Source organism: Petaurus breviceps, unplaced genomic scaffold (genome assembly GCF_028583685.1).
Source record: "Petaurus breviceps papuanus isolate PSGF00001 unplaced genomic scaffold, PetGlider_PUasm1.0 90775, whole genome shotgun sequence".
NCBI classification, from domain to species: Eukaryota; Metazoa; Chordata; class Mammalia; order Diprotodontia; family Petauridae; genus Petaurus; species Petaurus breviceps.
Window position 1 is genome coordinate 9,726,415 of NW_027187342.1, and position 13,841 is coordinate 9,740,255.

General features: G+C 41.0%; 2 long non-coding RNA genes across 5 annotated transcripts in view; both read right to left on the reverse strand.

The window, feature by feature from the left end:
* LOC138146940 (uncharacterized) overlaps positions 1-291 on the reverse strand; it is a 5,492-nt gene extending 5,201 nt beyond the window's left edge. For both annotated transcript variants that reach the window (XR_011164658.1, XR_011164657.1), the window contains exon 1: positions 125-291. This is a non-coding gene — a long non-coding RNA (uncharacterized lncRNA). The remainder of the gene's footprint in view (positions 1-124) is intronic.
* A 3,611-nt stretch (positions 292-3,902) lies between these two features.
* LOC138146942 (uncharacterized) overlaps positions 3,903-13,841 on the reverse strand; it is a 47,488-nt gene continuing 37,549 nt past the window's right edge. For all 3 annotated transcript variants that reach the window (XR_011164661.1, XR_011164659.1, XR_011164660.1), the window contains 2 exons: positions 5,068-5,174; positions 3,903-4,327 (listed from right to left, as the gene is read on the reverse strand). This is a non-coding gene — a long non-coding RNA (uncharacterized lncRNA). The remainder of the gene's footprint in view (positions 4,328-5,067; positions 5,175-13,841) is intronic.

Sequence of the window (13,841 nt, forward strand, 5' to 3'; positions counted from 1 at the left end):
CAAAGACAGAAAGACAGAGACAGGAAAACACAAAGAGAGACAGACAGAGACATACACAGAGACAGAAAGACAGACAGACAGAGATGGAGAGAGTGATACAGAGACAGAGAGAGAAAGCTTTCACCTTGGTCCATTTATAGAGAACCAGCCTGATGGAGGGACCAGGCCTAGAGGCAGAGGTGGGAGTAGTGGAGTAGAAGCCAAACGACCTGTGTCCTTAGTCTCAGATCAGCCATTAGCTAGTTGTATGCCTGGGTAGGTTAGTTAAGCTCTCTGAGCCTCAGTTTCCTCATTTACAAAATATGAAGCTAAAAATATCTTTCCTCACAGGATGAGGATTGTGCAAGTGCTCTGTAACTATATAATGCCATGCAGGTTTCGTTATTGCAGAATCTCAGAGAAGGGAGGGACCTCAGAGGTCACCTAGTAACTGTCAAAAATGAAGTTAATCTAGACTATCCTGTTCTTAATGAAGACATTCTGGCTCTTCATGATTAGCACTTTCCTTTTAAAGATGTTTACTATCAGTTTAATGGTCTGTAGGCCCTTAGTCCCCTAGAAAAGCTAGGGTTTAAAATACTCTGAATCAGTAAACACTTAAAACTCATGAGCCCCAACAGATGTTTTTCCTTTTACTAGCTAGTCAGAGGATGCTGCATTCTGACTCAACTAAATCTCCCTGGCCTCCACACAAGGCATTTTAGAATTTTTCCAGGAACCAATGTCAAGCTCACTGGCCTATAGTTTGTAGATTCTAATCTCTCCTTCCTCCCTTCCTTCTTCCCTCCTTCCCTCCCTCCCTCCATCCCTCCCTTCCTTCCTTTCTTCCTCTCTTCCTCCCTCTGTTCTTCCTTTCTTTCCTTCTTTCTTTCTTTTTCTTTCTTCCTTCCTTCCTTTCTTTTTCTTTCCTTCTTTCTTTCTCTTTCTTTCTTTCCTTCTTTTTTCTTCCTTCCTTCCTCCCTTCCTTCCTTCCTTCCTTCCTTCCTTCCTTCCTTCCTTTCTTTCTTTCTTTCTTTCTTTCTTTCTTTCTTTCTTTCTTTCTTTCTTTCTTTCTTTCTTTCTTTCTTTCTTTCTTTCTTTCTTTCTTTCTCCCTTTCTCTTTTTTAACAAGTTGGAACAAGACTTGTCCTCCTCCAGTCCTAGAGAATCTCTGGTCTTCCCAAGGGTCCCTGACAGAGGCTCAGGGGTTATCCATCATCAAAAACAGTGACTTGCTGGGCTAGAGGTAGCAACCAGTTACTCAGGAGACCAAGGCTAGTGGATCTCCTGAGCTGCAGTGGGCTAAATTGATCTAGTCCTCGCACTAAGTCTGGCATCAGTGTGGTGGGTCATTGTAGTGGGGGGGAATGTCACAAATCTAGGCCAGATAGAGAGACCCTAGTCTTTAAAAAAGAAAAGAAAAGAAAAGAAAAAAACAAACAGAAGAAGAAATACTGGTTTGTCTTTGACTTGTGAATTATGGCCTTTTCCACAGAAGAAACCTAGGAAAATATTTTCTCTGTGATTCCTTCATCCCAACATCTGCACACTCCTAAACACACACACACACACACACACACACACACACACACACACACACCCCTAGGGCTGTAGAAGGATAAATGATATCATACTTGTACACTGTTCCAGAGTCCTCTGAATTTGCCATTGACTAATTGTAAATGCAGGAATGCTTAGTGTGGGCCAAAATACTATGATCAAATGCAGACGCAGTGGCCCCTGCAGTAAGTCCAAGAGATGATTCTCCAGGGTCTGATACCTTCAGGGAACTCAATACTAATTGGGGAACACCAGAAATGACAGTAGCACACATTTATATGAAGCTTCATGGTGACAAAGTGTTTCATTGGCTTATAAAATCATTTAAACTTCCTGCTTTAGTGAAGGTTTCTTTAGGAACATTTCTTTATTCATTTCCTTCCTTCCCAAATCCTAACCCATTCACTGTCAATTCTTAAAAAACACCCATAACCTTTCTTTAATCTTAGTTTTAAAGCAAATAAATTTAGACTTACTCTTAATACCCTTGGAAAGTCATCAGCTTTTCCATTTGAGCCTTAATGATCAAGGCCTTCCAGATCCCAAATGCTTAAAAGGGTCAGAAAAATCTGAGGCAGGAGCCCTAGAATCTTAGAATTGAGATGGACCTTAGACATCATCTAGTTAACCCTCCTAACACACACAGAAACCTCCTTTACACAACCCCGAATAAGAATGGAGTCATCCAGTCCCTGCTTGAATACTTCCAACGATGGGGAACTCATCATCTCATTTTAAAACAACAACTATAACACCCTCTATTTTTGGCAACTGTGATGGTGACAAAGGTTTTCCTTATTTTTGAGCCAAATAAAGATCCTTTCAATATTTATGGCACAGCTATCATATCCTCATTCCTTCTCCACTCCCACTCCTTGCCCGCATCTCCCCTTCCCATCCACCCCCCCCCCCAGACTTTTCCTCTCCTGGTTAAACATGCTTGATGTTTTTTTTCCATCTGGCTTGCTTCTGAGAACCTTAACCATCCTGGTCATCCTCCTCCATATGCATTCCAATTTGTTAATATTCTTAAAATGTGTCACCCAGCACTAAACATGATCATGCGGATATGATCTGATCAGAGTACGGCGTAATTAAACTACAACATTATTACCTGGTAATGGCGGATATGATCTGATCAGAGTATGGCGTAATTAAACTACAACATTATTATCTTAGGTAAATTGCTCAATCTTTCTAAGCCTCAGTTTCCTCATCCATAAAATGAGGGGATTAGATTAGAATGCCTATATAGACGTACCTTGTGTTTCTAGATCTATGATCTTATCATTCATGGTCTCTACAGGACCTGTCAGGAGTTCCATTTCCCACAAAGCTTTAGGGCTGAGAGACTTGTTGTGTATATGTGGAAGAGACCTCAACTCTGAATTAAATCTCCTAGAAGCCTGCGTAGGGATTTTACACTATGGAGACCTATATCACTTAAACACAGGGTGATAAACATTCCCAGGGCAGGAAATTTTCAAAAAGCATTAGGGAAAAGTTTCAAGAAAGGGTTGAAGGTGTAGACAGCCAGGATTGTTGTGATCCGAGGTGAGGACAGAAATGGTTAGACTGGAGAAGCACAGGTCTTTCTTGCACTTGGCCCATGGTGGCCAAGGCTCAACCCTTTCTGCTTGTTATTATACCACACAACCCAGACTCCAAGCTGTGACATTTGGGCATGAGTTACGTCTCTTACGGTCCACATTCCAACTTCTCCTTCTGACTCTTGACAATGTATGAGTCCCTTTTACAACTCCTGGGTATGTATGACTTAAATCTGGCCCCAAGATCAGGATGGCCCTAAATCTGTTTCAGAGCTAAGAGGAAACGCTTGTCCCTCTGAACTACAAATCCCAGGATGCCAGTACTTCTCCAACCCCTATTATACAAATATGCTCAGATCTCTTCTATCCCCAAAACAAAACATTCTTTTGCAGATTCCTCAGTTTCATCTTTAACATCCTAAAGCCCTTCACTGTCTAATTCCAGACTACCTTTCCAGGTTTATTTTCCATTTCCCCTCTTCATGAGCACAGCTTCTATATTCCATTTGAAATGATCTTCTTGCTATTTCCCAAACTCAGCTGTTTAATGTGCGTGTCATGATAGCAGGGCAGCTAGGTGGTGAAGTGAGTAGAACACTAGGCCTGGAGCCAGGAAGACCAGAGTTCAAATCTGGCCTCAGATACTTATTAGCTGTGTGATTCTGGGCAAGTCATTTAACCTTGTTTGCCTCAGTTTCCTCATTTGTAAAATGAGCTGGAGAAGGAAATGGCAAACCACTCCAGTATCCTTTGCCAAGAAAACCCCAGATGGGGTCACAAAGAGTTGGACAAGACTGAACAACCAATAGCAAGTTATTTTTCTTAGTGTTTAATAAACGATTCCAGAATTTTGTTGGGGACTGACTAATGCACCAGGTTTCTATTACTTACAAATAAAACTTGAAAAGATCTATATCAGGTGACATGAGACTCTTGTCTCTGTTGTTGGATTTGAATAGATTTGGGGATGAATTTGAGTGGAAAAAAAATTAATAATGACTTGGCAAAGTTATGTTAGAGGGAAGAGTCTCTCTTTTGAGGAATGGACAGAACCAAGAATGAATGAACTATGTTGAACCATTAAGAAAACTGATGCTGGACGCTCAGCCTTTTCTTTCTTCAGTCCAAATGCCTTTTTGCTCCTCCTGATCTCTATGAAGGCCTCATTTCTAATTTAAGGTTCCTCTACCCTGGCTTGGCAAGCTCTGTTCTTTTTCCAGGATAGGAGGAAGTAGTTGCTAAAATGTAGAGAGCAAGAACAAAAAACTCATTAGGATTAATCATTCATTCCAAGTTTCCATCCCAAGAATCTCTATTGATGATCTTGGACACAAATGAAAGGATAATTAAGGACATAATGCAAATTATTTCAAGCTTAGTAATTACCTCCATAATTGAAATTTTCTACATTAAATCTGAAATTTTCAAAACTAGCTAAAGTTTTTTCTCCCATTATAATTAATCCCCCATGTAATTAGTTTACAATAAGACCAGTGATACAGATAAGGATGGATGTCTGAGTGATCATAAATGTAAGTTGTCCCAAAGGTCACCTTCAGGAAACAAGTTGACGATGAAATTTTTGATGGATTGGGAAAGTTTGTTATGGTTGTTGTCAAATGGGGGGGGGGGGGAAGGAAGGTTAGCTGAGCACCAGAGGTATTGTCCTGTATTTCCAGGGGAGATGATGGGGTGGGAGGAAAGTGACAAGGAGAGGGGAACAGTGTGGGTAAGTCCTGTGGGCTTCCTGCAGCCCCTCTTCTAAAAAAAAGTCTCTCTGCTAGCACTAGGCTGGTGCTGGACCCACCAGCTCATTTCACATTGAGCCACCCCCACCAGAGGGCAATGCTTATTAACTACAGCTGCTGCTTAACCAACAAGGAAATCAGACCAGAGAGGTAAGAGGCTTCTTATCCTCCCAATCTTAACTTTGGAGCCAGTCAGTCTCCATTCTGCAGGAGTTCTGAATACTACTTACAAATGCCAGGCTTGCTGAAGGTCGCTTGGCTCAAAGGTCAGCCTTCTTTGGTGCAGGTTAGTAGGATAGTTCATTCTTTAAATCTTGGAAAGCTTGTAGCCCATTCTCTGTAAGCAGTATATAGCAAGAGAACAGGGAAAAGTTTAGGTGAGACCACACTTAGTCCATCACTTTCTAGACCTCCATGTAGCTTCTGTGGCTCGACCACAAAAAAATTTAAATACAGACTCATTTCCTATGGAAGGGGTCTACAATCTTTTCTGATTCCAGGCCCCTATTAAAAGTAAACAACAACAATGAAACAAAATGTTGAGCACAACCTCCCCCCCCCCAGTATATGTACATTTACTTATTTGTAAATTATTTATATGTATTGCCATACTAATTACATAGTTGGTATGCTAATGATTACTAAAACTAGTTCTCTTAGAAAACAAATTGTTAAATTTGTGGCATAATCATTAATACCTCTGAAATAAACAAATGCTACAAATTAGAGCTTGATTTATTGTTTTGTTGATTGGACTTTTAAAAGTTATGGAAAAATCTTAATAAATGCAGACTAAACTTAAAAGAGTATCGTAGATAATTTGGGAGACAGCTGTTAAATACTCAGTACGCCCCTGATTTCTAAAAGTTGTAAAACCTACACAAAAACAGACATTGAAAAATGTAAAGATGAAGTAATATTAGATTATAGAGAACCATTGAATAGGGAGTGACAGGGAGGGTTTGCTTTGGCAGCTGTAGAGAGGATGGACTGGAGTAGGGAGAGACTTGAGGGAAATAGACCAACTGAAAGGCAATGGTGGTAATACAGGTGAGAGGTAATTAGCCCCTGAACTAAGAGATTGGCTATGTGAGTAAGTAGAGAGAAGATGACAGAGATGAGGGAGGTTATAAAAATGACAAGATTTGGCAACTGATTCACTAAGAAAGGGGAAGGAAATATGAAGAGCTAAAGTTAACACCGATGTTCCAAACCCTGGTAACTGGAAAGATGGTGGTTCCACTAGAAATGGGATAATTTAGGAGAGGAGTAGGTTGGAGAGGAGAGGTGATGAATTCTGTTTTTGACATGTTGGGTTTGAAACTTCTACAGGACATCATGTTCAAAACAACCAATATGCAGTTGGCAATGTGGGATGGAGTTCAGGTATATATAAATCTGTGAATCACTTACCTAGAGTTAATTAAACCTATGGGATTTGATGAAGTCATGAGTGAAGAAAGCAGAAGAGGTAAAGACAGAGACATGGGCAATACCAACAGTCCAGAGGAAGGCTATGGATGATGATCCAGTGGAAGAGACTGAGGAAGGGTGGTCAGACAGGTCAGAGCAGTGTCATGATAACCCAGTGATGAGAATGTATGTAGAAGGAGAGGATGGCCAGCAAGTCAAATGCTGCTGAGAGGTTTAAAAGGATGAGAACTGAGGAAAGACCATCAGACTGGGAAGTTAATAGGTTGTTGGTAACTTTAAAGAGAGGGATTTCAGTTAAGTGTGGAGTCAAAAATAACAAGAAGGTTGAAAACCTGAGAGACTGAAAGAAGGGTAGTATCCTTGATGGAAATAAGGATATTCAGAAGAGGGATGAGTTTTTGGGGAAAGATATCACAATCCATCCATGCCTGCTTGTCCTATAATATTCATTCTTTTCCACTGAAAAATGAAAAATGGAAGAAGAGAACTGATTCATTGGCCATTGACTAGGGCACAGAATCTGCTTGATGAAGGCAACTGAAGTAGCTACAAAGTAAAGGGGGAAAAGGGGTGGAAAGATGATGGGTAGGGACTGACAGGGAATTTTGTTTGCCTAGCTGTGGCAGGTGTTTGGGTCCTATTAGGTTATAACTACCTTAATAGAATAGTCATACCTGAGGTCAGCCATGGGAGAGGGGGGTACATGGAGGAGTGTTGAATTGGGTGGGGTAATTGTGTTACAAGCTGTGGAGACAGCTTCTGACTCTTGTATCCAAAGAATACAAAAGGTTAATGCCTGCCCTGGCTGTTTTAATGTGACTCAGTAGAAAGATTACTGTATTTAGTTAGATGATCAGAGTTCAAATCCAGACTCTGTCACTTAGAAAGCTGTATGACCTTGGACAAGTCATATCACCTCTCTAGGCCCTATTTTTCCTATCTGTAAAATTATTAGGTTGTAGTCGATGACCTCTAAGATTCCTCCTGGTACAAAATCTAGAATCCTAAATTTCTTTCACATTCCTTTCACTTTTGGTGTTCACTAAAACCTAGTTTTTTCCTAGAAATACCATATCCCTTGGTAATCTTCTGCAAAGATGGCTGCCTCTTCTCTCACACCTTGACAGGAGGAAGAGTTGCAGACATTTATGGACCTTTGGGTTAATCTCACCCTTTCCTAAGAACCTAGCTCATAGACGTCTTCACCCCAATCCCTGACCAACCTGTTCCTCAACCTCCTGGTCTCCCAGTTACTCAATTTTCTCAACTTGATGACCTTTGTCTCTAGCCTGCCTCAACTACACCCAAGAATAGTCATGCCTTAAACACCCCACCCCCATCCCCATCCCAACCAATTAAATTTGTCCTGGGAGTTAGAATTCCTAGTTATAGTTCTGGAAACTATTGAGTCTTTTCCTGTACCTGAACAAGAATCCATTCTGTGATATGCCCAAGAAATGGTCATCCAGAATGAGAAAAACACTTCCAGTGAGGGAGAGGGTGATGTCCTTACTTCTAGAGGTATCCCATTTTATTTCCTGGTAGTTCTAATTTTCAGGAATGTTTTCCTTAAATCAAGCCTAAATCTGACTGCAAATTCTGCCCATTTCTCTAGTTCTCTCCTTCAGTCAAGTCGAACAAGTGGAACCCATCTTATCATTAAGTATTCCTTCTTCTGGCTAAACATCCCCAGTACTTCCTCATAAAATATCTTCACATAGTATGATCTTGAAGCTCATCACCATACTCATCATTCTTGAGGGTGCACTCTACCGATTTTCTGAAAACTCTGCAGTTTAGGTCCTTTCCAACTCTAAATTCTATAAAATATCACATGATTCACTCCACTCAGCTTCGTTCCTAAGATACTAATTGTCCTACCCACATATAAATTTCTTTTGCATATTACCATGTTTTGGGAGTCAATCAATCACATTAGGGTATGCTTACAACTTCTATTATATTGGATTCAAATTTATTAGTAAAATCCAAGAAGACATCCTGCCTTCAGACGGTTATATCATTATTACGAAAGTACTGCATCCAAACTTCTTAGAGTAGCACCCAAGGCCTGCTCTACTATGGCTCCTGCCCTCTCTCCCATTCCCTCTTTACACGTATGCATAATGTAAATGGCATATAAGATCTTCCCTGCTCATTAATAGGCCTCACATGGAGCCAATTAAGGGAAGCTTGCTTAGGGGAGGCTTACTTGTAGGAAGTCTTCCACACCTTTTGTTAATTTCTAAGTAGGCACTGAGTCAGAAAGGTCATGATACCCTCTGGCTCTAAAAAATAGTATCAATACTCTGAGGCTAGCATTTTGCTTTGGGGTTCACTCATTGGAAGAATGTTCTTGTGATTTGACCAGATGAGACTCTGGGTAGTGGTTAAGGAGGTCCCCCCTGCCCCCAGCTTTGAAAAACCCAGATGTTGGTGCTTCTTTCTCTGGTAACTACCGTGTTTCCCTGATAATAAGACCTATCCCGAAAATAAGCCCTCCTCTTACTGTGTAAGATTCCTCTAAAATAAGCCCTCCCCCGAAAATAAGCCCTATTGAGATTGCTACTGTAGTGAAGGTGATCCCCTGCCCCTGGGTGAAACGCACGTGGTGCTCCGAGCTGCATCCAATCAGAGCTGCAGCAGTGAGCGCGTCATCCTGTTCTTCCCCAGTGATTTGCTTATTGAATAAAGGTACATTTTTTTTTGTTCACATTTACCTGTTTATTAAAATTGCTGTCAATGTTCATTAAAATAAACCCTCCCCTGAAAATAAGCCCTCTGGTGTTTTTCTGTCCAAAAAAATTAATAAGACAGTGTCTTATTATCGGGGAAACACGGTATGTATGTATTGCCTTGGTCAGACAATCGAATCTGTCTGCTGATCTGTGCTAATTTCTCAGATAGCTAGAAGCCCTGTCTGTTGGTCTTTGTTTCTCTGCTTGTATTTTCTCTATTTTCTTTGTTTGGCTTTTCTCTGAAGATCAGGGTGTTGCCTTTTTCCCTGAACTAATGAATGTAATTTAAAAGATTGTTGATCCCTTGAACAGTTACCTCTCCTAGTAAAGCAGATCTAAGAACCTGTGCTAGCAGCCATCCTGGCTATGCCAGTGTGGCTGCCGATACAATACCCTACATTCTAGCCACCATTCCCTGTGCCTTCTTTGTACTTTCCTGGCTTTACCACTTTGCTCTTGCTACTGTCACCATCTGGAATCTTCTCTTACATTTGTTATAATTTTACCTGTCTTTACAGACTTCAAAGCTCAAATGATTCCCTTAATTATCCTAGCTGAAATTAACCTCTTCCTCTTATGAATTCCTATACATCTCTGATAGGTAGGATTCTTATGGCACTCACTCTATGCCTCATATAGGCATGTATAGATATTTCCCCTACTAAGTTGTAAATCTCTGAAGACAAGGATGACATCTTGCTTATTAGAATATCCCATTATTATATCCCAATTATCCCACTATATTCCAATATCCCATCAGAATATCCCAACTAGCTCAGGGCCTTGCACATAGTTGTGATGTAATGGAAAGGATTCATGTTTTAGAGTTAGAAGACCTGGTTTTTCCACTTACTGATCATGAGAGCTCAAGTAAGTTATTTCACCCTGCTGAGCCTGTTTTCTCATCAATAAAATGGGAATAACAATGTACTAGCACTATCTGCCCCCACAAGATTGTTGTGAAAAAAGTGCTTCATAAAGTAAAATGTAAGTTTCTTCATGACAAGGACCATTATTGTTATTATTATTTTTTGGTCTTTGTGGCCCCAGTGTTGAACATGGTACCTGGCTTATGGTAAGCACTTAATAAATGTTTGTTAAATTGAATTTAACTGAATATAATTATGAATTGCTAGCAATGGTAATAGAATCAGAGTACTAGAGCTAGAAGGGCCCTTAGCGGTCATTTAGTGCAATCCCCTTATATTACAGATGAGGAAAGTTGGGTGATTCGGCTAGTGTCACACAGCTAATGTCCGAGTATTTTATGGAGAACTCACACAAGGCAAGCACTCACACAGAGGTGAGAAGAAGCAATGCAGTGACACTCAAAGTCTCTCTGAAGAACTTTGGAATCAATTGTGAGACATGGGAGATGCTGTCACAGTATGCCCGGAGTGGCGTGCCCACATGAAAGAAGGTGCTGAGCTCTATGAACAAAACAACTGCTGTAGCTCCAACAAAATGTGAGATGCACAAATTTAAAGACATCTCCACTCTAAATGTTCATGTGGACTCTTTGTACCTGACCTGTAGTAGAGCCTTCTGATCTGGTCTGATCAGCTACAGTGGGACTCATTGTAACCTGATGCTAACATAGTGATGTCATTCTGGTCCTCTTTGAGAATGAGAGACAATGAGAGACAATGTCCAAGGCAGAATTCACATGCAGTATTCTATCCACTATACCATGATGCCTCAGTAAATATTTATTCAATGAATCAATGCATGAACAGCTGAATGTACCAGTCTTGTTTTCCAGAAAAGCCCAGGGTTCAGAGTTCCTTTATTAAGAAAACTTCAAGGGGCGGCCAGGTAGCACAGCGAGTAAGAGCACCGGCTCCAGTGTTGAGAAGACCTGGAGATCGAATCCCGGGCTCAGACACTTAGCACCCACCCAGAAACACCTGGTCGTGTAACCTTGAGCAAGTTACTTAACCCCAATTGCTTTAAAAAAAAAAAAGAAAACTTCAAATAGAGACATTCTAAGTATGACTTCCAGCCTTATCAGTCTTAATGATAATTAACCTAATCAACCTTAGTGAGTTATATACCTACTTGGATGAGACTAGGTCAGGGCATAATCAGAAAGCAATTAAGCATTTGCCACCAGTTAAAGACACTTGTTAAGGTTTTTGTTCCTTCTTTTCTACTGTTTTGATCTGGGTATCCCAAAGAGACTTTTTTTCAAAGGATGGATCTGAAAAAGAGTTGATATCAGTCTTACAAAAAACCTTTGAAAATCAGCATTAATGCTGAAATTGTGCCCTGGTTCCTCTACTCCCTCTATTACCGCAGGCAAAGAAAGTATAATACCATTATCCTCTGATAAAGGCGGCCTTCTGTATTATGGGTGGTGAGCAGTCTGTGATGCTGGGGAGGAGAACCTGGATGAAAGGATGGAGGTAATGTGCTGACTAGAAGAAGAAGGGAGTATGGCAGGGAAGTGTAAAGTAAGGAACAACCTTGGAAAACAGAACATTAGTCCACTCCAACCCAAACCCAATGAACATTTATTAAACACCTACTGTGTATAAAACACCATGCTAGGTTCTGGGAATACAAAGGCAAAATGCAGAATGGTTTCTCACTCAAGTTCTCTTAGAGAAGATGGATACAAAAAAGTAAATAGACATATAAATGTGATCGTTTGAGAAGGAGAAAGCACTAACAATGAAGGGGAATCATGAAAGGCTTCCTGTAGGAGGTGTTCTATGATCTGAGTCATGCAGGAAGCTGGGGATTCTAAAAGGTAGAAATAAAAAGGGAGTGCATTCTGGGCATAGGATATAGCCTGGAGGTGGGATATTGCATTCAAAGAAAAAGCAAGTATGCCTGTTTTGGTTGGAAAATAGAGAAAGGAATACAAAATAAGTCTGGAAATGTAAATTGGATTGTAAAGGGCTTTAAAGGCCAAGTCAGTGGGTATTGGACAGGTTGCTTAAAATCAGTAGATGCTTTGTATGCCCCCTGAGAACAGCTAGATTGCATAGTGGATAAAGTGCTGGGTATGGGATCAGGAAGACTCATCTTCCTGAGTTCAAATATGATCTCAGTGACCCTGGGCAAGTCATTTAATACTGTTTGCCTCCGTTTCCTCCTCTGTAAAATGAGCTGGAGAAGAAAATGGCAAACTGTTCCAGTATTTTTTCCAAGAAAATTCCAAGTGGGGCCATAAAGAGTTGGACATGATTGAAAAATGACTGAAGAACAGCAAATGCTCACTGAATACTGCCAGTGGCCCTCTCTCCAAGCCAGCCCTATCTATGTCTGTGGCTGCACCAGCAAGGCTCAGGAGTGTTTCTACCCATGGATTCCCTTACCTGCAGAGTTTGCTCTCCAACTATCATCACCATTTTGATAATTTATTTTGCTGATTAGAGATTTACATCTTTAGCCCCGACCTCACACTAGTTGACCCTTCACTTTAAGTATCTTGCTGAGACCTCACACACTGGCACCGTCAGCCTTTGTGACCTTGGGTAAGTTGCTTGGGCATAAAATGAGGAAGTTGGATGAGAGCAGATGTGATTCCTCTGAACCCTGATGTTCTTCAGAAAGTGTAAAACCCTCAATTTAGAGACCATCTAATCCAACCCCCTCTTATGCAGATGCAGAAACTGAGACCAGAGAGGATTAGTGACTTGTTTAGGGTCACACAGGTTGTGCCTAGCAGCTCTGGGGTCTTTGACCCTAGATCCACTACCTGACATCCATGAGATGTCTGTGAAAGAGTTCTGAAATGTAGTGATGCTGCAGCCAACTTGGGGCCCTCTACCTTCACAAAAGGCAGGGACCAAGGAGGTATCTAGATGGCTGGTGAGTATCCGTCTCAGCTCCCACTCCTAGAGCACCAGCTTTATACAGCTCCAAGAGGCTGTTGCCACACCCACATTTACCAGCTCCTCTAGGGTGCTCCTTATAAGATGGCCTGCCCCAGACAGTGTTATGCCCCTAATTGACACCATCATTCCACAGACGCTACCAGTCATTCCAGTATAACTTCCTTTCTCTTTTATATGTTGCTTATATATCTCAGGCCTGTGGCATTATGGGAAAGAAAATTTTTTCTAATTAACTCATCAGGTAGATGCCGAGTAAAACTCAGCAAGCCCTGAGTTCAAATGTAGCCTCAGACACTTAATAGCTGTGTGACCCTGGCACAAGTCACTGAACCTCTGTCTACCTGTTTCCCCAACTATGAAATAAGGATCATAATAGGGCCTACCTCACAGATAATATTTGTATAGCACTTAGCACAGTGCTTGGTATACAATAGGTACTTAATAAATGTTTGTTTCTCTTCTTTTTTAGTGTCTCCAGTATTTAGTGCTATGTCTGGCAAATAGTAGGACCTTAACAAATATTTGTTCCATTTCCCCCTTCATCAGATAAATCAGTATTTGTTGATGGAAAGTTTATATTTATATTTTCATTTGGGTCCCTCATTGGGCATACTGACTCCTTTCCATGATATCTGCCCTCGTTTCCTTCGGCGTTTGGCTTATACCGACCTGTAAACAGACCACACTGTTGGCCACAAATAATAACAGCCAGTATTCTCGGCGAGGGTACATTCATCAAGTCTTAGTCACTGACATTTAAGTAGGCTGAGCAAAAAAAAAGGCTCCCTCCTCAAGCTTTCCACATGGCTCAGAGTAGGCGCCTCATGCTCTTTTATTGTTAGAGCTCCAACTCCCTTCTTTAGTTTTCCTGCAGATACCAAATATAGCAGAGAAATTAAGGTGTGTGTGTGTGTGTGTGTGTGTGTGTGTGTGTGTGTGTGTGAGAGAGAGAGAGAGAGAGAGAGAGAGAGAGAGAGAGAGAGAGAG